This window comes from Pongo pygmaeus, chromosome 2 (assembly GCF_028885625.2).
Source record: "Pongo pygmaeus isolate AG05252 chromosome 2, NHGRI_mPonPyg2-v2.0_pri, whole genome shotgun sequence".
NCBI classification, from domain to species: Eukaryota; Metazoa; Chordata; class Mammalia; order Primates; family Hominidae; genus Pongo; species Pongo pygmaeus.
This window is the reverse complement of record NC_085930.1, coordinates 172295916-172322454: the sequence shown is the minus strand read 5'-3', so window position 1 is coordinate 172322454 and position 26539 is coordinate 172295916. Positions and strand designations below refer to the sequence as shown.

The window sequence follows — 26539 nt, the reverse complement described above, 5'->3', positions numbered from 1 at the left end:
TTTAGTTCATTTACATTTAATGTTACTATTGATAAGAACTTACTCCTGCCATTTTATTTTCTGTTTCTTTTGTGGTCTCTTTCTTTTTTTCATTTCTGTCTTCTCTAGTGAAAATGATTTTCTTGGTGAGATGATTTAGTTTCTTGCTTTTTATGTGTTACATATCCATTGTATGTTTTCTGGGTTGAGGTTACCATGAGTCTTACAAATACTATCCTATAACCCATTATTTTAACCAGATAAAAACTTTTCACTATTTTCATAAGCAAGCAAGAATCAGTTAGAATGGCAATCATTAAAAAGTCAGGAAACAACAGGCGCTGGAGAGGATGTGGAGAAATAGGAACACTTTTACACTGTTGGTGGGACTGTAAACTAGTTCAACCATTGTGGAAGTCAGTGTGGCCATTCCTCAGGGATCTAGAACTAGAAATACCATTTGACCCAGCCATCCCATTACTGGGTATATACCCAAAGGATTATAAATCATGCTGCTATGAAGACACATGCACATGTATGTTTATTGCAGCACTATTCACAATAGCAAAGACTTGGAACCAACCCAAATGTCCAACAATGATAGACTGGATTAAGAAAATGTGGCCCATATACACCATGGAATACTATGCAGCCATAAAAAATGATGAGTTCATGTCCTTTGTAGGGACATGGATGAAATTGGAAATCATCATTCTCAGTAAACTATCGCAAGGACAAAAAACCAAACACTGCATGTTCTTACTCATAGGTGGGAATTGAACAATGAGAACACGTGGACACAGGAAGGGGAACATCACACTCTGGGGACTGTTGTGGGGTGGGGAGAGGGGGAGGGATAGCATTAGGAGATATACCTAATGCTAAATGACGAGTTAATGGGTGCAGCACACCAGCATGGCACATGTATACATACGTAGCTAACCTGCACATTGTGCACATGTACCCTAAAACTTAAAATATAATAATAATTAAAAAAAAAGAAAAAGAAAACTTATGAAGAGTTTTCTTAACTGTTTCCAACTTTTTAACTGTTTATTGTTTCTATTTATATCTTTCATACTATGTCTTGAAAAATTCTTGTAGTTATATTTTTAATTGATTCATTGTTTATTGTTTATTCTTTATAATTAAGATAAACATAGTTTATACCCCACAGTTACAATGTTATGATATTCTGTGTTTTTATGTATACTTACTATCACTGATAAGGTTTTTTACCTTTATGTGATTATTTATTCTTCATTAATGTTCATTTCTTTCTGATTGAAGTACTCACTTTAGGACTTTTTTTTTTGTAGAATGGGTTTTGGTCTGGTATTTATGAAATCCCTCAGATTTTGTTTGTCTGGAAATGTCTTTATTTCTTATTCATGTTTGAAGGATATTTTTATTGGATATACTCTTCAGTTGTTAAAGTCGTTTTTCTTTAGCACCTTGAATATGCCATGCCACTCTGTCCTGGCCTGTAAGGTTTTCTCTGAACAGTCTGCTGCCAGATGTATTGGAGCTCCATTTTATATTATGAGGTTATATTATTTTGCTGCTTTTAGGATTTTTTTTTTTATCATTGGTCTTTGGGAGTCTTATTATTAAATACCATGACTTACTTTTGTTGGGATTAAATCTGCTTGGTGTTTTATAATCTTCTTGTACTTGGATATTGATATATTTCTCTAGCTTTGGGAAGTTCTCTGTCATTATCCATTTGAATAAACTTACTATCCCTGTCTTTTTATTTACCTCTTCTTTAAAGCCAGTAAGTCTTAAATTTGCTTGTTCTAGTCTATTTTGTAGATTTTTTAGGTGTCTTTTATTGTTTTATTTTTTTCTTTTGTCTCCTCTGACTGTATATTTTCAAATAGCTTGTCTTAGAGTTCACACATTCTTTCTTCTGCTTGATCTATTCTATTACAGGACTCTGATGGATTATTCAGTATGGCAATTACATTTTCAGCTCCAGAGTTTCTGCTTGATTCTTTTTAATTATTTCAATATATTTGATAATTTTGTCTGATAGAATTCTGAACTCCTTCTCTGTGTTATCTCGAATTTCTTTATTTCCTTAACACAGCTATTTTGAATTCTTTGTCTGAAAGATCAGATATCTGTTGCTCCAGAATTGTTCTCTTATACCTTATTTAGTGACCTATATGTTGAGACCATGTTTTCCTAGGTGGTGTTGAGGGTAGCAGATGTTCTTTGATGTCTGGCCATTGAAGAGTTAGGTATTTATTGTAGTCTTCACTGTCTAAGCTTATTTGTAGTTATTTTTCTTGGGAATGCTTTACGTGATGTGATCTAAGCTGTTTATGCTTTAGGGGGCACCCAAAGCCCAGTAACACTGTGGTTTTGCAGACTCATAGAGGTACCATATTAATGATCTTGAATAAGGTCTGGGAGCATTTTCTGGATTACCAGGCAGAGTCCCTTGTTTCTTCTCTCAAACATAAAGAGCCCCCCACCCCCTGCTCATTCTCTCTCTCTCTCTCTTTGTTCTGAGCCACTTAAAGTTGTAGGTGGAGTGACATAAACACCCCTGTAGCCATCACCACTATGACTGCACTAGGTCAGAGATGAAGCCAACATAGCTCTGCGTCTCACCCAAGGCCTGCTGTAACCACTCCCTGGTACTGCCTATGTTCACTCAAGGTCCCGGGGTTCTACAATCAGCAAGTACCAAAGCCAGCCAGGCTGACATTTTTCCCTTCAGAGCAATGAGGTCCCATGGGACCAGGGTGGCCCCGAAATACCATCAGGACTCAGGGTCTAGAATAGAAAAACTTAAGAGTCTCTCTGGTTTTCTATTGTGTTGGGACTGAGCTGGCACTCAAACTGCAACATGCAGTTCTTCCCACTCTTCTCTCCCCTTTCTACAGACAGATGAACCTCACCTCGTAGCCAACACCCACTCTGGCCACAAGGATTACTACCAGACTACCACCAATGTCCTCTTAAGGCCCAAGGTCTCTGAAGTCAGTTTGTGGTGAATCCTTCCTGGCCTGGTACTCACCCTTCAGGGTAGTGGGCACCTCTTTGGTCCAGGGCAGGTCATGAAATGCCATCCAAGAGTCAAGTCCTGGAACCAGGAACTCCAAAGCCACCTTTGTACTCTACCTCCCATGGTGGTATTGGTAACTTAGGTGCAAGGCAAAATTCCATTTTACTTTTCCTTCTGCTTCTCTCAATCAGAAGGAGTTTTGCCCCATAACCACCACAGCTGGTAACATGCTGACTCTCACCTGAAGTCAGAAAGTCTCAGAGGCTCACCAAGGCCCTTGATGTAGTACCTGGGAATTACCTGGGTCTCCTCACATAGCAGGTGATAAATGCTGGCAGGTCTGGGTCCTTTTCTTCAAGGCAATGGCATCCCTTCTGGCCCAGAGTGTGTCTAGAAATGTCATCTGGGAGATAGGGCCTGGAATGGGGACCTCACAACTCCAACTGGTGCCCTGTCTTTCTGTGGCTGAGCTGTTATCTAGATGTATAAAAAAAAATCCTCTCCACTTTTCCCTCTCCTCTTCCTAAGCAGAAGACAGGGCTCTCTTTTGGAGCCTTACATTGTGCAGCCTGAGTCTAGGGAATGGGTGATGCCAGCAATCACTTGGCTGCCGCAGCTGGTGTCTCAGTATGTTGTGTCTCCCTGACCCTCAGTCCATTGTCTATGGGCCTAGAATTCAACTATATGTTGCAGTCCTTATGGCCTTGACTGCATTTCAGGTTTACTTAGAGGTTGAGATTATTTTGACCCTTCGTGGCAAGGTTTGCAGCACTCAAATCTGGATCACTTGTATCAGCAATTCTTCTCTGACTATGGATGGTTTAAATGCTCCCTTTGTGGGCAAGTACCTGTTGAGTTTGGTCTGGCTTATGTTTCTGCGTTAACAGGACAGCATTGAGATCAAAGCCTCACAACCGCTGTGTACTACTTCCCCTAGCAACCAGAGGTGATCCCTGCAACATGCTGCTGCTGCTGGGAGTGGGAAAGAGGTGGCATCGGCAGTTCAAGACTGATTTTTCTATCTCTTCAGTGCCTCTTTCAACAATATGAAGTTCAAACCAGGTACTGAGGTACTGGGAGTGCTCATCTAGTTTTGGCTTTTAATAAGTTGTTTTTTCTCCATAGATAGTCATTAACTTGGTGTGCTTGATGGGAGGATGATTAGTGGAACTTTCTATTCTGCCATCTTGCTCTGCATCTAGCCCCTACTTTTGGATTAGATGTCTGGTATGTGAGATAAAATACCTAAATTACCCTAAGATCTTGTCTGAGTTACTGGACAGATGAACATAATGTCACCAATGTTAGGAAAGAAATATGAGTTTCAGGTTTCAACATGTTAAATTTTCTCTTTAATTCAGAGGTTTAGTAGGTATTTGATTATGTATCAGAAGTTTAGGACGCATTCTGGAGTACTTCTTTAATAAAAGATACTCCTTTGTTGTTCTTCAATAAGCCTGTTCTTTAACCAGGTACTGTGTTTATTGTACAAGTCAGTGTTACATTCAAAGTTTAAATATGTATGATATTTTATTATGGATAAAATAATGCAAATTTAATTTATAATATGAAAGTGTGCTTCTTACTTAAAGATAGTTTTTTTTTTTAATTATGATTGAAGTTCTCAGATACATGTTCAGAACATGCAGGTTTGTTACATAAGTATACAAGTGCCATGGTGGTTTGCTGCACCCATCAAACTGTCATCTACATTAGGTATTTATCCTAATGTTATCCCTCACCTAGCCTCCCACCCCATGACAGGCTCCGTTGTGTGAAGCTCCCTTCCCTGTGTCCATGTGTTCTCATTGTTCAACTCGCACTTATGAATGAGAACATGCAGTGTATGGTTTTCTGTTCTTGTGTTAGTTTGCTGAGAATGATGGTGTCCACCTTCATACATGTCCCTGCAAAAGACATGATCTCATTCCTTTTTATGGCTGCCTATTATTCCATGGTGTATATGTAGCACATTTTCTTTATCCAGTCTATCATTGATGGGCATTTGGGTTTGTTTCAAGTCTTTGCTATTGTGAACAGTGCTGCAATAAATATATGTGTGCATGTGCCTTTATAGTAGAATGGTTTATAAACCTTTGGGTATATACCCACTAATGGGATTGCTGAGTCAAATGGTATTTCTGGTTCTAGATCCTTGAGGAATTGCCACACTGTTTTCCACAATAGTTGAATTAATTTACACTCCCACCAACATTGCAAAAGCATTCCTATTTCTTCATGTCCTCTCCAGCATCTGTTGTTTCCTGACTTTTGACTAATTGCCATTCTAACTGGTGTGAGATGGTATCTCATTGTGGTTTTGATTTGCATTTCTCTAATGACCAATGATGATGGGCTTTTTTTCATATATTGTTTGGCCACGTATGTGTTTTCTTTTGAGGAGTGTCTGTTCACATCTTTTGCCCACTTTTTGATAGGATTGTTTGCTTTTTTCTTGTAAATTTGTTTAACTTCCTGGCAGATTCTGGATATTAGCCCTTTGTCAGAAGGATAGATTGAAAAAGTTTTCTCCCATTCTGTGGGTTGCCTGCTCACACTGATGATAGTTTCTTTTGCTGTGCAGAAGCTTTTAGTTTAATTAGTTCCCATTTGTCAATCTTAGCTTTTGTTGACATTGCTTTTGGTGTTTTAGTCGTGAAGTCTTTGCCCATGCCTATGTCCTGAATAGTATTGCCTAGGTTTTCTGTTAGGGTTTTTATGGTTTTAGGTCAAACATTCAAGTCTTTAATCTATCTTGAGTTAATTTTTGTATAAGGTGTAAGGAAGTGGTCCAGTTTCAGTTTTCTGCATATGGCTAGTCAGTTTTTTCAACACCGTTTATTAAATAGGGAATCCTTTCCCCATTGCTTGTTATTGTCAGGTTTGCCAATGATCAAATGGCTGTAAATGCGTGGTGTTATTTCTGAGTCTTTGTTCTATTCCATTGGTCTGTATGTCTGTTTTGGTACCAGTATCATGCTGTTTTGGTTACTGTAGCCTTATAGTATAGTTTGAAGTCAGGTAGCATGATGACTTCAGCTTTTTTCTTTTTGCTTAAGATTGTCTCAGTTATACAGGCTCTTTTTTGGTTCCATATAAAATTTAAAGTAGTTTTTTCTAATTCTGTGGACAAAGTCAGTGGTAGCTTGATGGGAATAGCATTGAATATACAAATTACTTTGAGCAGTATGGCCGTTTTCATGATATTGATTCTTCCTATCCATGAGTATGGAATGTTTTTCCATTTGTTTGTTTCCTCTTTTATTTCCTTGAGCTGTAGTTTGTAGTTCTCCTTGAAGAGGTCCTTCACATCCCTTGTAAGTTGGATTCCTAGGTATTTTATTCTCTGTGTAGCAATTCTGAATGGGAGTTCACTCATGACTTGGCTCTCTGTTTGCCTGTTATTTGTGTATAGAAATGCTTGTGATTTTTGCACATTAATTTTGTATCCTGAGACTTTGCTGAATTTGCTGATCAGCTTATGGAGATTTTGGGATGAGACGATGGGTTTTTTTAAATATACAATCATGTCATCTGCAAAAAGAGACAATTTGACTTCCTCTTTTCCTATTTGAATACACTTTATTTCTTTCTCTTGCCTGATTGCCCTGGCCAGAACTTCCAATACTATGTTGAATAAGAGTGGTGAGAGAGGGCATCCTTGTCCTGTACTGGTTTTCAAAGGGAATGCTTCCAGCTTTTGCCCATTCAGTATGATATTGGCTGTGGGTTTGTCATAAATAGTTCTTATTTTGAGATATGTTCCATCAGTACCTAGTTTATTGAGTGTTTTTAGCATGAAGGGGTGTTGAATCTTTATTGAAGGCCTTTTCTGCATCTACTGAGATAATCATGTGGTTTTTGTCATTGGTTCTGTTTATGTGATGGATTATGTTTATTGATAAGCATATGTTGAACCAGCCTTGCATGCCAGGGATGAAGTTTCTTGATCGTGGTGGATAACCTTTTTATTGTGCTGCTGAATTCGGTTTGCAAGTATTTTATTGAAGATTTTGCATCGATATTTATCAGGGATATTGGTCTGAAATTTTTGTTGTTGTTGTGTCTCTGCAAGGTTTTGGTATCAGGATGATGCTGACCTCATAAAATGAGTCAGGGAGGAGTTGCTCTTTATCTGTTGTTTGGAATATTTTCAGGAGAAATGGTACCAGCTTCTCTTTGTACCTCTGGTAGAATTCAGCTGTGAATACATCTGGTCCTGGGATTTTTTTGGTTGGTAGGCTATTAATTACTGCCTCAATTTCAGAACTTGTTATTGGTCTCTTCAGGGATTTGACTTCCTCCTGGCTTAGTCTTTGAAGGGTGTATATGTACAGGAATTTATCAATTTCTTCTAGATTTTCTTGTTTCTTTGTGTAGAGGTCTTTATAGTATTCTCTGATGGTAGTTTGTATTTCTTTAGGATCCATGGTGATATCCCCGTTATCATTTTTTACTATGTCTGTTTGATTCTTCTGTCTTTTCTTCTTTATTAATCTGGCTAGTGGTCTATGTATTTTGTCAGTCTTCTCAAAAAAACAGCTTCTGGATTCATTGATTTTTTTGAAGGGATTTTTATCTCCTTCAGTTCTACTCTGATCTTAGTTATTTCTTGTCTTCTGCCAGCTTTTGAATTTGTTTGCTATTGCTTCTCTAGTTCATTTAATTGTGATATTAGGGTGTTGATTTTAGATCACTCCTGATTTCTTCTGCGGGCATTTAGTGCTATAAACTGCAGTGTCCCAGAGAATTTTGTACATTGTGTTTTTGTTCTCTTTGATTTCACATAACTTATTTATTTCTGCTTTAATTTTGTTATTTACCCAGCAGACATTCAGAAGCAGGTTGTTCAGTTTCCACATAGTTTTCCTTTTTCAGTGAGTTTCTAAATCCTGAGTCCTAATTTGATTGCACTGTGGTCTGAGAGACTTTTGTTATAATTTTTGTACTTTCAAATTTGCTGAGGAGTGTTTGACTTCCCATTAGGTGGTCAATTTTAGAATTAGTGTGATGTGGTGCTGAGATGAATGTCTCTTCTGTTGATTTGGGGTGGTTAATTTTGTAGATGTTTATTAGGTCTGCTTGGTCCAGAGCTGAGTTCAAGTCCTGAATATCCTTATTAATTTTCTGTCTTGTTAATGTTCTAATATTAACAGTGGGGTGTTAAAGTCTCCTGCTATTATTGTGTGGGAGTCTAAGTCTCTTTGTAGGTCTCTAAGAACTTGCTTTATGAATCTAGGTGCTCCTCTGTTGTGTGCATATATATTTAGGATAGTTAGCGCTTCTTGTTGCATTGATCCCTTTACCATTATGTAATGCCCTTCTTTATCTTTTTTGATCTTTGTTGGTTTAAAGTCCAGTTTATCAGAGTTTAGGATTGCAATGCCTGCTTTTTTTTTTTTAACTTTCCGTTTGCTTGGTAAATGTTCCTACATCACTTTATGTTGAGCCTATGTGTGCCTTTGCCTGTGAGATGGGTCTCCTGAATACAACACACCAATGGGTCTTGACTCTTTATCCAATTTTCCAGTCTGTGCCTTTTAATTATGGCATTTAGCTCATTTATATATAAGGTTATTTTGCCCATTAGTTGATTCGGTTTCTTCATAGTGTCAATGGTCTTTACAATTTGGTAGGGTTTTTCAGTGGCTGGTACCCATTTTTCCATTCTATATTTAGTTCCATATTGACCTCTACTCTCTTCTAGCTGGTAGGGTTTCTGCAGAGAAATCTACTGTTAGTCTGAGGGCTTCCCTTTGTTGGTAACCCAACCTTTCTCTCTGACTGCCCTTAACATTTTTTCCTTCATTTCAACCTTGGTGAATCTGATGATTATGTGTCTTGGGGTTGCTCTTCTCGAGGAGTATCTTTGTGGTGCTCTCTGCATTTGCTGAATTTGAATGTTGGCCTGTCTTGCTATATTGGGGAAATTCTCCTGGATAATATCCTAAAGAGGGTTTTCCAACTTGATTCCATTCTCCCTGTCACTTTCAGGTACACCAATCAAACATAAGTTTGGTCTTTTCACATAGTTCCATATTTCTTGGAGGCTTTTTTCTTTCCTTTCATTATTTTTCTCTAATCTTGTCTTTATGCTTTATTTCATTAAGTTGATCTTTAATCTCTGATATTCTTTCTTCTGCTTGATTGATATGGCTGTTGATACTTGTGTATGCTTCATGAAGTTCTCGTGCTGTGTTTTTCAGCTCCTTCAGGTCATTTATGTTCCTTTCTAAACTGGTTATTTTAGTTAGCAATTCCTCTAACCTTTTTTCAAGGTTCTTAGTTTCCTTGCATTGGGTTAGTACATGCTCCTTTAGCTCGGAATAGTTTGTTATTTCCCACCTTCTGAAGCCTACTTCTGTTAATTCATCAAACTCATTCTCCATCCAGTTTTGTTCCTTTGCTGGCAAGGAGTTGTGATCCTTTGGAAAAGAGGCATTCCGGTTTTTGCAATTTTCAGCCTTTTTGTGCTAGTTTTTCTTCATTCATGGATTTATCTACCTTTGGTCTTTGATGTTGCTGATCTCAGGATGGGGCTTTTGTGTGAAGGTCTTTTTCATTGATGTCGATGATATTGCTTTCTGTTTGTTAGTTTTCCTTCTAAAAGCCAGGCCCCTCTGCTGCAGGTGTGCTGGATTTGCTGGAGGTCCACTCCAGACCCTGTTTGCTTGGTTATCACCAGCGGAGGCTGCAGAACAGCAAAGATTGCTGCTTGCTTCTTCCTCTGGAAGCTTTGTCCAAGAGAGGCACCAGCCAGATGCCAGCTGGAGCTCTCCTTTCCAAGGTGTTTGTCGACCTCTGCTGTGGGGTGTCTTTCAGTCTGGAGGCACGGGGGTCAGGGACCCACTTGAGGAGAAAGTCTGTCCCTTAGCAGAGGTCAAGCACTGTGCTAGGAGATCTGATGCTTTCTTCAGAGCCAGCAGGCAGGAATGTTTAAGTCTGCTGAAGTTACACCCATGGCCGCCCCTTCCCCCAGCTCTTTCCCAGGGAGTTGGGAGTTTTATCTATAAGCCCATGACTGGGGCTTCTGCTTTTCCAAGAAAGGAGGAATCTAGAGAGGCAGTTTGGCTATGTGTCTTTGCTGAGCTGTGGTGGACTCCCCACAGTTCAAACTTCCCAGTGGCTTTGTTTACAGTGTGAAGGGAAAACCTCCTACTCAAGCCTTAGTAATGGCAGTCACCCATCCCCCTGCCTAGCTCAAGCATCCCAGGTCTACTTCAGACAGCTGTGCTGGCAGCAAGAATTTCAAGTCAGGAGATCTTAGCTTCCTGGGCTACATGGGGGTGGGATCCACTGAGCTAGACCACTTGGCTCTCTGGCTTTACCCCCTTTTCAGGGGAGTGAACGGTTCTATCTTGCTGGCATTCCAGGTGCCACTGGGGTACAAAAACAAAACAAAACAAAACAAAACAAAACAAAACACCTGCTGCTAGCTCGGTGTCTGCCTTATCAGCCGCCCAGTTTTGCGTTGAAACCCAGGGCCCTGGTGGTGTAGGCACCTGAGGGAATCTCCTGGTCTGCGGGTTGTGAAGACCATGGGAAAAGTGTAGTATCTGGGCTGGAAAACACCATGCCTTACAGCATAGTCCCTCATGGCTTCTCTTGGCTAGGAAAGGGAGTTCCTCAACCCCTTGCACTTCCCAGGTGAGGTGATGTCCCACCTTGCTTTGGCTTGCTCCCATGGGGTGCACCCACTGTCTAACCAGTCCCAATAAGATGAGCTGAGTACCTCAGCTGGAAAAGTAGAAATCACCTACCTTCTGCATTGATCTTGCTGGCAGCTGCAGACCAGAGCTCTTTCTATTTGAACATCTTTGAAGATATGTTAACTAGGACTCAAAACAAATTTGTACGAACATTATATCTGATTACTGAGAATATCTATCCTAGAACATGAATTGTATCGCGTTTGTATAGTTTATTTTTCCACCACTCATGGCATAGATTCTCAATTATTATAGAATTTCAACTTAAGCACAACTGTAATTATTAATTTTTACCACTACATGAGGTGTTTTTTAAAAAATATTTTATGTATTGCCATTTCTTTATGATTTTAGCTATTCTCTAAATTTGTTCACAAATACTCACATGTTTGTGCACTACAGTCATAGGTATTTACACAGCTATTTATCATTTAATTATGTCATGTCCAGCATCATTGTTTTTTGAAGCAGAGCAGTTTCAGAAAAAGTGTGTAAACTTTTCAAAATAAATAAAAATTTTCAATACATAGCCTCAGATAGTCTCACAACACAAGTTGAGCTTAATGATTGTAACCCCAAAACGTACAATTAATACATTCTTCCTTAAGATTCTATTATTTTCCACTGCAATTATTTTTTTTTTAATTGTAGTAAGATTATTGGACATGAGATATACTGTCTTAACAAATGTTTAAACATACAGCACAGCATTGTTAACTTTAAGAAGAATAATATACAGCAAAGATTGAACCACAACTCCTTATTTCTCTACCCCCTTATCTCCTGATGACCAATTGTTTCTATGCATTGGACTATTTTAGATACCTTATATGGGTGGAATAATGCATATTTTTCTTGCTGTGATTGGCTTATTTTCATTTAGCATAATGAACTCAAAGTTCATCTCTGTAGTAGGATTTTCCTCTTTTTTTAGTTCTGAATATTTTATACATATATATGTATATATATATATACATATATATATAATTTTCTTTATCCATTTATCTGTCAATGGACACTTAGGTTTTTTTCCATATCTTGGCTAGTGTGAATAGTACTGCATGATCATGGAAGTACAGATATTAACATGAAATTCTGATTTCAATTTATTTGGATAAAAACCCATAATTGAGATTGATTGATCATATGATAGTCCTATTTTAATCTTTTTAGAAACTGTTTCTCATAGCAGCCACACCAATTTACATTCTCATCAACAATGTAAAATGCTTCCAATTTCTGCAAGTGCTTGCCAAAATTTGATTACTTTCATGCTTTTTTGTCATAGCCATCTTAACAAGTGTGAGGTAATATTTCATTGTGGTTTTGATTGTATTTCCCTGATTATCAGTGATGTTGAGCATTATTTTACATACCTGTTGGCTATTTGTATGTCTTCTTTCAAGAAGACATACAAATTGCCTATTTTTATTTTTTTCTGCTTTTGAATCATAGGTGTTCCTTATATATTTTGGATATTAATCTCTTATCAGGTATATGGTATGTAAATATATTTTTCTAGTTCAGTAGCTTTCCTTTTTACTCTGATTTTCTTCTTTGCTGTGTAGAAGCTTTTTAATTCGATGTAGTCTTTCTCGTCTATTTCTGCTTATGTTGCCAGTGCTTTTGATTGCCAATACAAATGTCATGAAGTTTTTCCTCTAAGAATTCTTCTAGGAGTTTTACTGTTTCGAAAACCTTTCATTTAAGTCTTTAATAAATTGAGTTGATTTTTGTAAATGGTGTGAGATAAGGTCCAATTTTATTCTTTTGCAGGTGGTAGCCAGTTTTCCCAACTGGGCTTGTTGAAGAGATTATTCTTTCCCCATGGTGTGTTATTGGCACCCTTGCCAAAAATTAATTTACCGTATATAAGTAGGTTTATTTGTGGGCTGTCTATTCTCTCTTATTAGTCTGTCTTTATGCCAGTACCATATTGTTTTATGTACTATAGCTTTGTATTCTATTTTGAAATCAGAAAACGTGAACCTCCAGCTTTGTTTTTATTTCTTAATATTGCTAGGGCTATTTTGGAGTTTTGCTTTTGTTTCCATTTGAAATTTAGAATTATGTATATATATATATACACACACATATTATATATATATAATATAATTGTATTTTGATAGAGATAGCGCTGACTCTGTAGACAACGTTTTGAACTTTTTTAACCATATTAAGTAATACAGTTCATAATGCCGGGATGTCTTTTATTCATTTGTTTTTGTTTTTTTTTTTATTCAACAGTGTTTTGTAGCTTTCAGAGTACAAGTCTTTCACTGTCTTTCTCGAGTTTATTTCTAAGTATTTTATTCTTTTTCATGCTATTATAAATGCGATTTTTTTTTTCTTAATTCTATTTTTGGATAGTTCAGTGTTAGTGTATTAAAATGAAACTGACTTCTGTATTTGATTTTGTATAGTGCAACTTTATTCTATTTGTTTATCAGTTCCAACAGTTTATTGGCAGTGTCTTTAGGGTTTCTTACATACAAAGCTATGTTATCTGCAAACAGAGGAGATTTTTTTTTCCTTTTTGATTTAGATGTCTTTTTTTTTTCCATATTTAATTTCTCTGGCTAGGACTTCAAGTACTATGTTGAATAGAGTGGTGAGAGTGGACATCCTAGTTTTGTTCTTGATCTTAGGGAAAAACTTTGTTTTTTAATATTCCAAGTAATATTATTTGTGGGTTTGTCATATATGACTTTTATTATGTTGAAGTATATTACTTATATTTCTACTTTGCCTCATATTTCTATTATGAAAGAGTGTTAAATTTTGTTAAATATATTTTCTGCATCTGTTGAGAGGATCATGTGATTTTTATCCTTCATTCTGTTAATGTGGTATAACACATAGATTGATTTTTGTATGTTGAACAATCCCTGCATCCTAGGGATAAATCTCACTTGGTCATGGTGCAAGTTCCTTTTCATCTGTATTGAATTTGGGTGGCTAGTAGTTTGATCAGGATTTTTGCATTTGTGTTTATCTGAAATGTTGGCCTACAGTTTTCATTCTTGTAGTGTCACTGGCTTTACTACCAGTGTTATGTGAACATTATAAAATAAGTTTGGAAGTGTGTCCTCTTTGATATTGGAAAAATTTGAGAATGATTACTTTTGATTCTTCTTAAAATGTGGTAGAATTCAGCTATGAGGACATCTGGTCCTGGGTCCTTTGTTGGGAAGTTTGGCTTACTGATTCAATATACTTAATAGTTATTGGTTTCTTCAGATTTTCTAATTCTTCATGATTCAGCCTTTGTTGAGTGTATGTTTCTAGGAACTTATCACTGTCTCCTACGTTGTCCAATTTGTTGGCATATGGTTGCTCTTAGTAGTTGGATCCCTTTTTATTTCTGTTTTCTTTATTTAACTCTACTCTCATTAACTTAATGTTTGCCATTTTCATTAATTTTTCAAAAAACCAACCCTGTCACCAGTTTTTTCTATTGTTTGTCTATTTTAAAAATTTATTTTAACTCTAATTATTATATTTCTATTATTCAACTAAATTTGGGCTTAGTTTGTTCTTTGATATGATTTGGCTGTGTTCCCTCACAACCCCCAATCTCATCTTCAATTGTAGCTCCCGTATTCCCCACATGTTGTAGGAGGGACCTGGTGGGAGATAATTGAATCATGGGGACAGGTTTTCCCCATGCTATTCTTGTGATAGTGAATAAATCTCAGGAGATACGGTTTTATAAAAGGCAGTTCCCCTGAACACGCACTCTTGCTGCCATGTAAGATTTGCCTTTGCTCTTTCACCTTCCACCATGAATGTGAGGCCTCTCTAGCCATGTGGAACTGCGAGTTCATTAAAGATCTTTTTCTTTATAAATTAACCAGTCAGGTATTTCTTTAAAGCCATATGAAAATGGACTAACAAAGAAAATTGGTATCAAATAGAGTAGGACACTGCTCTGAAGATACCAGAAAATGTGGAAGTGACTTTGGAGCTGGGCAACAGGCAGAGGTTGGAACAGTTTGGAGGGCTCCAAAGAAGACAGAAGAGTGTGGAAAAGTTTGGAACTTCCTAGATACTTGGAGTGCTCAGAAGACAGGAAGATGTATGAAAGTTTGGAACTTCCTAGAGGCTTGTTGAATGGCTTTGACCAAATTTCTGACAGTGATATGGACAATGATGTCCAGGCTGAGTGGTCTCAGATGGAGATGAGGAATTTATTGGAGGCTGGAATAAAAGTCACTCATACTATATAGAGACTTGTAGCATTTTTCCCCTGTCCTAGAGATTTGTGGGACTTTGAACTTGAGAGAGATGATTCAGGTTATCTGGTGGAAAAAATGTCTAATTGACAAAGTGTTCAAGACCAAGTACAGCATAGAAGTTTGAAAAATTTATAGCCTGATGATGCAGTAGAAAAGAAAAGTCTATTTTCTGGGGTGAAATTGAAGCCAGCTGCAGAAATGAATAAGTAACAAAGAGCCAAATGTTAATTTCCAAGACAATGAGGAAAATGTCTTCAGGTTATGTCAGACACCTTAGCAGCAGTCCCTCCAGTCACAGGCCCAGTGCCTAGGAGAAATAAGTCTCCATGGATGGGCCTATGGCCTGCCTTCTGTGTGCAGCCTAGGGACTTGCTGCCCTGCATCCCAGCTGTTACAGATATGGCTAAAAGAGACCAAAGTATAGCTTGAGCTATGGCTTCAGAGGGTGCAAGCCCCATGCCTTGGCAGCTTCCATGTGGTGTTGAGCCTGTGGGGTCACAGCAGTCAATAATTGAGATTTGGGAACCTCAGCCTAAATTTCAGAGGATGTATGAAAACACCTAGATGTCCATGCAGAAGTTTGCTGCAGGGGTAGGGCCCTCGTGGAGAACCTCTGCTAGAGAAGTGTGGAAGGGAAATGTGGGGTTTGAGCCTCCACACAGAGTCCTAACTTGGGTGCTGCCTAGTGGAGCTGTGAGAAGAGAGCCAGTGTCCTCCAGGCCCCAAAATTGTAGATCCACTGACAGCTTGCACTATGTGCCTGGAAAAGCCACAGCCACTTATTGCCAGCCCATGAAAGCATTTGGGAAGGGGGCTGTACCCTGCAATGCCACAGCAGTAGACCTGCCCAAGGCCGTGGGAGCCCACCTCTTGCATTGACATGGCCTAGAAGTGAGACATGGAGTCAAAGGAGATCATTTTAGAGCTTTAAGACTTGACTGCCCCATTGAATTTCTGACTCTCGTGGGTCCTGTAACCCCTTTGTTTTGGCCAATTTTTCCCATTTGGAATTGGTGTATTTACCTAATCCCTGTACCCCCATTGTATCTAGGAAGTAACTAACTTGCTTTTGATTTTACAGGCTTCTAGGTGGAAGGTACTTGCCTTGTCTCAGATGTGACTTTGGACTGTGGACTTTTGAGTTAATGCTGAAATAAGACTTTAGGAGACTGTTGGGAAGGCATAATTGGTTTCAAAATATGAAGACATGAGATTTTGAGGGGGTCAGGAGTGGAATGATATGGTTTGGTTGTGTGCCAACCCAAATTTTGTCTTGAATTGTAGCTCCCATAATCCCCATGTGTCATGAGAGGGACCCAGTTGGAGGTAATTGAATCGTTAGGCTGGGTTTTTCCTGTGTTGTTGTTGTGATTGTGAGTTAGTCTCAGGAGATCTGATGGTTTTATAAAGGACAGTTCCCCTGCACACACTGTCTTACCTGCCATCATGTAAGACATGCTCCTCTTTTGCCTTCCACCATGCTTGTGAAGACTCCCCAGCCATGTGGAACCGTGAGTCCATTAAACCTCTTTTTCTTTAAAAATTACCCAGTCTTGGGTAATTTTTTATAGCAGTATGAAAATGGACTAATTCATTCTTCTTTTTCTATTTCCTGTGGTGTAAGTGTAGGTTGTTGACTTGAGATCTTTTTATTTTTTCATGTAGGCACTTATTACTATATACATCCCTTGTAGTATTGTTTATGCTGCATCCCATATATTTGGGTTTGCAGTGTTTCAGTTTTCAATTGTCTCAAGATATTTTCTAATTTTTCTTATGATTTTTCTTGAGGTAGTGCTGTTACAAAGAATTTTTTAATAATTTTCTTATGATTCTTTATTATTTTCATTGTACTTTAACACTAAATCTGTACTAATTTTATTAACATAATTATAGAGTTCTAATTTGAGTTAATGCACTGGGAATAGTTATGAATGAAATGCATACATTTCTGCATTCATCTAAGTCAAAATATTGCATTGATTAAGAGTTCAATATGGTCATGTACCTATTTATATTAGTGACTCAAAAATACATATTCAAAAGTGTATGCAAATATGTCAGTGTTAACTTTTACTTAACAGATTGAACTAGAGGAATGTATGCACTGCATTTAACTCAAAATTTACTTTCATTTATAAATCACAAGATGCTAAGCCCACAAGATGTAGTAGGGTATCCTCTACCCTTAACAGTCTTTCTTACACATAACAGTCATTCGATGAAAGTGTTATTAACAAGCAAATACTGGAAAAAATTAGAAAATATAACATTGGAGACAATTAGATATTGCAGCCACTACTTTGGTCTTTACATGACATTTTACATTTATATATTCTTTGCCATGTTTGTTAACAAAGTATTGTGTTTTCAAAATGAGGGAATTGAATGAAGTCCTTCTGACAATTTTCTTGGTGAACCATATTTCTGCAGAATATTTTATAGATAACAAAATATTAGCCAGTGAAATTTGTTATTGATTACTTGGTAAAGGGAGAAGTGTAACACATGATATAAATATTGCTAAAGATAAAATACATAAAATACATTCAAAATCTAAGTAAATTTGAAAGTAGTCAGACAATCTCATCATACTTCTGAGTTTAGTCATTCTGGAAACATTAGGAATATTATGTAGAATAATTCCCTAAGGAAAGACTATTTCCAACCAATTAAGATGTGTAATTTAACATATGAATATTATAAATGGACCTATTTTTGTTTATATATTTTCATCCACAAAGTGGAGTGTAGTAGACACAGACATGTGCCACTGAGAACCAAAGTTTTAAAAATTATACAGAAATACAAGGAGTGTGTTTAGCAGAGACGCACCAGCTGTTAGCCTTTCTAGAGTCAGCCTGAGCTGACTCTAGAACGATGTTCCTCTTCTGAAGTCATACACTTCCCAAATTGGCACATAACTGACTTGGCTGAGGCTTTGTTGGACCTACACTTTTCACTGTGTCCAATACTGCTGCTTCTTTCTTTGCAAAGGTGTTTATTTCTAATAAATGCCTTGTACTCTATTAGGGGCTTAATTTTGTTTTCCCATCGAGGTTCATATTTTAAAGTTCAAATCCCCCTTCCCATACCTCAAATGTAACCATTTCTGAGAAAGTCTTTAAAGAGGTAATTAAAGATAAATGAAGTCATTATGATGAGCCCTAATACAATATTCCTGGGGTGTTTTTAAAGAGAGGAGATTAGAACACACATACAAACAGAGGGAAGACCACATGAAGCCAGCCATATTACAAGTCAAATAGAGGGCCTCAGTGAAACCAACCTGGCAGACACCTTGATTTTGGACTTCTAGCTTGCCAAACTGTGAGAAAAGAAATGCCTGCTGTTGTAGCCACCTATGTTGTAGTATTTTGTTGTGGCAACTCTAGCAAATTAATACACACTACAAACTATCTCAGAATCTCTTTCTTCAGAATCCAATGTGTGACAGTTGGTACCAGAAAGAAACCAACAAATTAATTAGATGGACTTTTGCAATGGGACATTTCTTGCAAGGCCATTGTCAGAACTATATCACAGTCAACGTTCTTTCTCTGTTCAGCCTTGTCCCCCACTCATAAGTGCTGATCACTAATAAAGTCTTACAGCTGAAACTTTGACTTAGCATCCGCTTCTAGAGAACATGGGGTTCACTTACATAGGAAATGTCACAATAATCAAATACATGAAACCAAGGAAATAGAGCTTCTACATATATTTTAATTTTTCTTTCACTCTATTTTTCTCTCTCTTACTGTGTGTGTGTGGGCGCATGTTTTTCTACAATATGTGTATGCAAATTAGTAAGGTATAGTTATAGTGGTTAAGAAAGGGGTCTGTAGATTCACAAGACATTCCAAAAGCCTGTCTAGGATTCTGAATATATTTACTTAACTTATTGTAATTTTGCGATTAACTTATTGTAATTCTGTGATTTCAGGTGAGAAAAACTCTGTGCCTTGGTTGCTGCACCTGAACAAGGAAAATTATCTAGTTCATAAGGTTATGATTCAGGATTCAGTAAATAAGTAACACTTAGAATGGTTGTGGGAAAGAGAGTTTCTGGGATGCCAGATGAGTTGGTCTCCCCTGTGTGAGACAACCATGGGGAGCCATGAGCAGCCTCTGAGGAGAAAAGTCTCTTTATTGCCTTCATGTCTTTATGCCCCAAGAACATGGCAGCTCCGTGGCATTCCACAGGTTGCTCAGGGAGATAACACATCCTTGAAGCAGTGGGGTATAATCAAACATCTTGGCTTCTCCTGAAACCCACTTCCACCCATTTCAGCCCCGATAAGTCAAAGATCTTAAGTAGTTTAGACACATGCCTTTGCTCAAGGAAATTCACAGAAACCGCCACTGCTATACATCTTATTGAATGACTCACCAGTTCTCCTTCATTGATTTATCCTTTTCCTCCATCCCTTCATACCCCTCCCATCTGCCCTAAGAACAAAGAGCTTGTAAACCAATAAATTAGGTGAAGCGGAAGAGCTCTGGCCCATGAGCAAGCCTCTGACTCTCCTGTCCCCTAGACCCACCTTTTAAACTCTTATTCTGTCTCTTTCTAGCTCCTTTGTCTCTGCTGGACTTGGGGTACCTGCTGGGTGGTGTGGGGCTGGTTTCCCCAACAAATGGTGTCTATCCCATAGAAAACACTTAGTAAATTATAATACATTTATAATTACACATTCCTTTTTAAATAAGCAGTTCATAGTTTATAAAGCTTGGTCTAAGCTTTGGTAAAATATATGAAAAGGAATTTGGTTTTCCCAAATATTTTAGCAAAAGGAAGTGAAGGAAAGCAGATTAGAAAAAAAAATATTTGTGATATGACATTGGAAAAAAATAGAACAATTCTCCATTTGAGTCTGTGCCAAAGCACAAAGCAAAATATTTAATGTGATATTTTAAAGTTTCTTTTAGATGGCAAATTTTAACAACATTGACTGTATCTGTCTAGATAGTGCTTGAAATAAATAGGTTTCAAAAATATTAACTAAATAGCTGCATTAATTATTAATCAATGAATAAATCAAGCTTATACTCTACATTTCCGTGAATATATTGATAGTGAGTTTTCAAACAATTACGTTTTTAAAAAATCAAAGATTAACTAGAATGCATCGTTAGACATAATAAAGACTCTGAGGGAATATATGTACAGAGTTCTAAATGATCAAATTAAAATAAATTTTGGGAATTTATTCAATGTTAAATGTGAGATTGCTTTTCTCTAAGACTTCACCAATTTATGTGCCTCCACACACATATGCTCAAACAAATAAAAATATATTCAGTGTTATTTTTAACATACCTGACACATGCTTATTGGAAATAAGTTTACATGACAAACATTTCTTAATTAAAATATGCCATTTATTTTAGGATATGTTTTAAGTAACAGATACTTGCACTGAGAATCTTTGGGATTCTAGATTTCTTGTGAAAGGAATAGATTAAAATTGGCATTTTCATGGAATTTCTACCTCAAGCTGTTTTTTTTTTTTTTTTTTTTTTTGGTTGCCCTTTTTAGGCTAGTAGGCTAAGCATGAGGACTCATGCTCTCATGCTGTAATCTGGGCGTTTTAGAGGCCGAGGCAAAATGGCTTAAGACCAAGAATTCAAGGACAGCCTGAGCAACATAGCCAGACCCTGACTCTACAAAAAATACAAAATTAAATTTTGCAATCATGGTAGTGTACATCTGTAATCCTGGTTACTTGGAAAGCTGAGGTAAGAGGACTGCTTGAACCCAGGAGTTTGAGGCTGCAATAAGCTATGATCCTGCCACTGCATTTCAGCATGGGTGACGCAGGAAGACCTTGTCTCTAATAAATAAAATAAAAATGTTACAAATTTTAGATTTATCTTTGCTGATTTTATTTTAGACTTAATGGTCCACTTTTACCACTGTCTAATTTAAATGTTTATCCAAAAGCACTATTGAGAATCAGCAAAAATGTATTACTTACCCTCCATCATATGATTTTAAGTCATATGGTGATGTACATGACTTAATCAGGGAAACAGTAAACATGAAACATGCCTTAAATTACCTTGAAATAAAATTTGGTTGGTAGACTATTTATTACTGATTCAATTTTGGAGCTCCTTTTGGTCTGCTCAGAGAATCATTTTTTTCCTGGTTTGGTCTTGGGAGACTGTTTATGTCCAGGAATTCATCCATTTCTTCTAGGTTTTCTAGTCTGTGGGCACAGAGGCATTCAAAGTAGTTTCTGATGCTTATTTACATTTCTGTCAGGTCAGTGGTAATGATTCCTTTGTCATTTCTCATTGTGCTTATTTGGACCTTCTCTTTTTTCTTCTTTATTAATCTAGGTAGTGGCCTATCTATCTTACTAAGATTTCAAAAAAACAACTCTTGGATATGTTAATGTTTTGAATGTTTTGTTTGTCTTGATTTTCTTCAGTTAACCTCTAATTTCAATTATTTATCATCTTCTGCTAGTTTTGGGGTTGATTTGCTGTTGCTTCTATATTTCTCTCACTCTTATCCACTCATGGCTCTGGTAACCGCCATTATACTTTTTGCTTCTATGAGTTTGATTTATTTAGATTCCACATGTATGTTAGGTTATGCACCACTTGTCTTTCTATGCCTGGCTTAATTTACTTAGCACCATGCCCTCCAGATTCAGCCTCAATTTGATCTTCTAACGGTTCACTTGTAGTTAAAAAATGGAGATGGCAATGCCAATCTAAATCAAAATGTTTTCATGAATATCATAGCCATTAATACACTGTATAACTGAAAATAAATGTGGAATGACTTCTTTCTCCACTCCTGGAGGCAAAACAGGTATTTCTTTCTTCTTCCATAGCTAATATGAATGAGTCTTAATTCACTTTATTAGAAATTCATTTTTAGATGATAGCTTGTAGACATAAAAAATGTCATAAGCAGCTGGGATCAGTAATATCAACACATAAAATAATTACTGAAAAACTGAAGCTACCATTTATATTTTCAGATTTTAGTTAGTGTACAGGCAGTGGTTTCCTCGTGCATTAATCCAGTTTATAGCCTGTGAAGTCAGCTTAATAAATTGTTTTATTTTCAAAGATTAATGCATTTCAAAACTAGTATATAAAATAGCAGATATTACAGCAAAACCAACCTAACATCTTAAAGTGACCGTTGAGAAAGTGTACATTTTGTGGCATAAACTAAAAAATGGAAGTGGTATGTGTGTGTATAAATATATAATATATATAAACAAATGTATACCTATAAAATAGTGAATAATAATACATAATTACCTATGTATATATAAATATAAATAGTACTGTATATAGCAAACAGTAAAGAGTAATTTTATGTGTTATATTTATATTATTTTGCTGTTTATACTATTTAAATATATAGATATCATGTTACTTCTTTTTCTTTCTACTGTTTTTCTACACCCCAACCCCCTTCTGCATGGTTCAATAAATCAAGGAGTAGCATAGTAGAAAGAGAAAGTAAGGCTATGTTTTTATTGTGCGTATGTAATATACCAAGTGGATTCACCCTTGTTATATAATTAATTAGACAATTTTTTTGCCTCTTTTGAGCAGTTTTTTTAATATCCATATTTCATAACTTTCATTCTTTCTTAGAGTTCTTACAAGCAACAAAAAATGAAATTTTGCTGATTTTAATAGATTATAATTTATTCTATTTTACAATTACCATTTGGATCCATTGAATTGTTATAAATCTAAAATGAATTATGAGACCAGGATCTTATTTTTATCCATATTTTGCAAACATTTTCTATTTTATCGTCCTAGGAATTATCTTATCATGACTCATGATGGTTCATTGATTATTCTCAGTTACGCTAAAAAAAACTGTAATAAGAAAAAAAGGAATGATGGAATCACTTAGGAGGAAGATGCAATCATGGAATAAATTGTCATTCTTTCATTTGTTATTGTGTTATCCAAAATATGGCATCATCTTTCAATAAGATATTCAAAATACTAGGAACACCATCTTTGTGGTCTGCTTTTAAGTTAGTTAATGCAGTTGAAAATTAGAGGTTTTTGTTTTTAATTCATGATGGCAAAGAAAGTTATAAGATTAACTTAATTAGAAGATAAATGCAAAGAACAAGATAGCAGCATTCTAGGCTTTAAAGATATAATAAAATTTATCATATTAATTAAATTGATTATATGTCTTCAGATTATGATGACTGAAATGAATATTCTCAAATTTAAGAACCAATGACAAGTTACTTCCAAAGACAAAGTGGAAATACAGTATTCTCACCCAGTTAGTCAAACAATAGTTTGGAATAAGAACCTGGATAATCCCATTTTGTTAAAAGGATGTGTGACAATACTATTTTATCATCCATGGTGTTTGTGCACAAAAATTTACTGCATAAAAGACTTTTACTATGTTTAAAATTTATTAATATTTACTAGTTTATTTTACTGTCTTTTCCTTGTATTTGTAAATTACTTATAAATGACTTAAAATGAGAGCATTACATTAAACAAAAATGTTCTATGGGACCTAGATGGTAAACAATGATAATTATTTTTCTCAGAAATCTGATGATTAAATATTATACCTCATTATTTTTTAACAAAAATCCGGTGAGGACTCATTGTCTTTGCACTTCTATTTGGAAACTGAGATAACTTGTCTAAGAGTGTACAGTAAAAGAATATTATAGCCAAAATGATTCCCAAGATCTCTTACTGAAGGAATGAAACAAAAAGATTCTTAAATATCTAATGGAATACAAATATTAAAATCTATATTTCTTTATTACTTTTATATTTTAGATAATTATTTACTGAAAACTTTAAATGCACCTGTGATAATGAGTAATGTTCAGATAAACAAAAAGGGCTGCTTGTGTTATGCTTGTTCTCAAATTGTTTTCTTTGTTAGGAAACTATGGTTTAATTTCTTGAAAAATTGTAAGAGTTTATAAGGAAATTCTTGAGAATGGTACAAAGAAAATTATGTAGAATGTTAGAAAATAGGTAGATTAAAGAGGCTTAAATATCATGAAACAAAACACCTAAATATGAGCTTCCCCTTACATAGGCCAAACATTGCGTGGAAATCTTAGACTTGAATAGAAGATACTAAGTTAACTCGTTGACTAAACTTTGTTGTAAATGTAGAATTTAAGCAAATAAATTATTTTTTATTTGGAATATAAATGCCTATTACTTTGGTTAGATATTACAGGTTTTGTGCAAATATCTGCTGAGTAAACTACTTATTTGAAAAGACATCATTGGTTAATATTCCCTTTTGCTCATTGAAATCTCAAAGACTAGAGGTTTGCCATTTCATACTAATACATACTGCATACATTAAATATACAATCAATTTTGTAAATATCTATTTTAAAATCAATTTCATTTGTTATTTTAGAAAGAAGAGACTTTTTAAAATGCTTATTCTAAGTTTTAGCATATTTCCTTAGAGAAAAATCCTGAATTTGTTAATATATTCATTTGTATGTTATTATTTTTATGAACTTTAATTAATTTTAAATTATAAATAATGAGGATGTCTTTTATGTGGTAGATATTATTTGGCAAATTGAATGCATATATTTGGATTGGTTTCAAACATACAGAATGATAAAATTCACTGTGCTTTCAGTTTTATGACATGAAAATGCAATGTACATTTTAAAAGAATGTAGTACAAAAATATGGTTGCTTGAGAAAATATTTTTAAACCTTCTAGTTTACTTTTAAAAGAATATATGTTTTACAAATCATGTATCTAGATATATGTCAGAGTTAGGACTGTCATCATTCTAACATTTAAGGCACTTTTATCTATTACTGTTCAAATTGTAGAAATGACTTATACCTCTAAATCCAAGGGGTTAGAAAATTTATCTAAATTCATCTCTTGGAATGTTGAGCATTAATAGCCTAATAATAATTTGGTAAATATAGTAGTTAATCTTGAAATATATCTATCATACTTTAATTATTTTCAAAATACATTTATTTGGTAAGCGAATATCCAGTTATAATATTGCTGCTTGTGGTGGTAGCTAGTGTTTGTTTATTATATACTGAGTATTTTGTTAGGTTCATAATTTATCCAGTTTAAGTTTCCCAGCCATATAGTAACGTTGAGGGATAGATTTCAGTATGAAATGAGATATTCAGGGTAGGAATCATAGGAGAGCCCAGGTCTAGGCAAAGACTTTAAGGACATGAGGTAGTAATCCTTGTGAATTCCTGGGATGAGAAGATTCTAAGTATAAAGGAAACAGTGGTTGTGCAGGCTCTGCGGTGTAAATGTGTGCCTGGCTGCATGGTGGGTTTGAGGAAGAACAAGTAAGCAATTTTAACGAGAATAGATTCAGTACAGGAGAGGATAATGATGGCAAAAGTGGTCAGAAAGGTAACGGGGGAAAATAATAAGGCACCTTGGCAGTAGGGTGATGAAACATCCTAGTTGTTCACGCCAGTTTATTTTTAGGTATATTGTTCTGTCATTAGTACTATAAACAATTTCACTCTCTAATCTGGATTGAATCATAACTTATATGATCACCCTACTTATCAGCATTATAGGTATCTTGGCTTTTATACTGAATGTAAAGAGTAGCCATGCAGAGTTCTTAGAAGAGAGATAGCTCTGACTTATCGTCTAAAAGGCTTACTTTGGCAGCTTGTTTTGAGAGGTCTAAGTCCTTGGATATTAGCAGAGAAAATTCTTATGTGACTATCATGGAAATCCAAGTGAGAGATGATGGCTCAGACCAGTGGTTTCAGGAGATGGAGAGAAGTGCTTGAAATTTGATATATTTTAATATAGAGCTACCATGATTTCATGATGGTTCGGTTAGCAATTTTACTCATTTCGCTGACTGACTGGTGTTTTGTTTGTTTGTTTTAAAAGATTCTAGGATGAAATAAAGATTTTTCTTGTACTAAAAAACTAAAAAAAGAAAAAAAAATCTGCCATCAGCTGAGACACTGAAGGCTGCAGGTCGATGAGTTTTTTGTGAAATAATCCTGAGTTCATATTTGAACATGTTAAATTGCATGTATCTAAGAGAAAACCAAATGGATGGATATATGTTTTGTGTGTAAGGGTCAGGAATTCATTTAAGAAGTCTGTGTTGGTGATATTAATTTGAGAGTTGTAAATTTATAGGTGGTATTTAAGCCATGAGGATGGATAAGATCCTCAAGAACTTGACATTGGGCCCCTTCAATTTTAAAAGTAAGAGAGAAGGGAAACATGTAACATCAAAGATAAGAAGAAATTCCCATGATATGAGAGAAAATTCAAAAGCGTTCTCAGTGCTGTAAGTCAGTTGAAGTAAGTGTATCAAGGAGAAGAGATCTGTATTAAATGCTTCTGATAAATCAATTAAAACCAGCATGCAAATAGACCATTACATTTAGGACAACGTATATAATTGGTAACATTGATGGAATCAGATTCAGTGAAGTGATGAGAATAAATGTGGAGTGGAGTGAATAAAATTAAGAGAGAACAAAAGGAGGTAAATTACAAACCTCAAGTTTCATTTCCAGAAAAAGAAAACTGACCAATAAAACAAAGCACAGTC

At 35.8% G+C, this 26539-nt stretch overlaps 1 long non-coding RNA gene across 1 annotated transcript in view; it reads left to right on the top strand.

Moving 5' to 3' along the window:
* Window positions 1–3994: 3994 nt before the first annotated feature.
* LOC129033601 (uncharacterized) overlaps window positions 3995–26539 on the top strand; it is a 107976-nt gene continuing 85431 nt past the window's right edge. The window contains exons 1-2 of the long non-coding RNA XR_008501627.1: window positions 3995–4060; window positions 24175–24268. This is a non-coding gene — a long non-coding RNA (uncharacterized LOC129033601). The remainder of the gene's footprint in view (window positions 4061–24174; window positions 24269–26539) is intronic.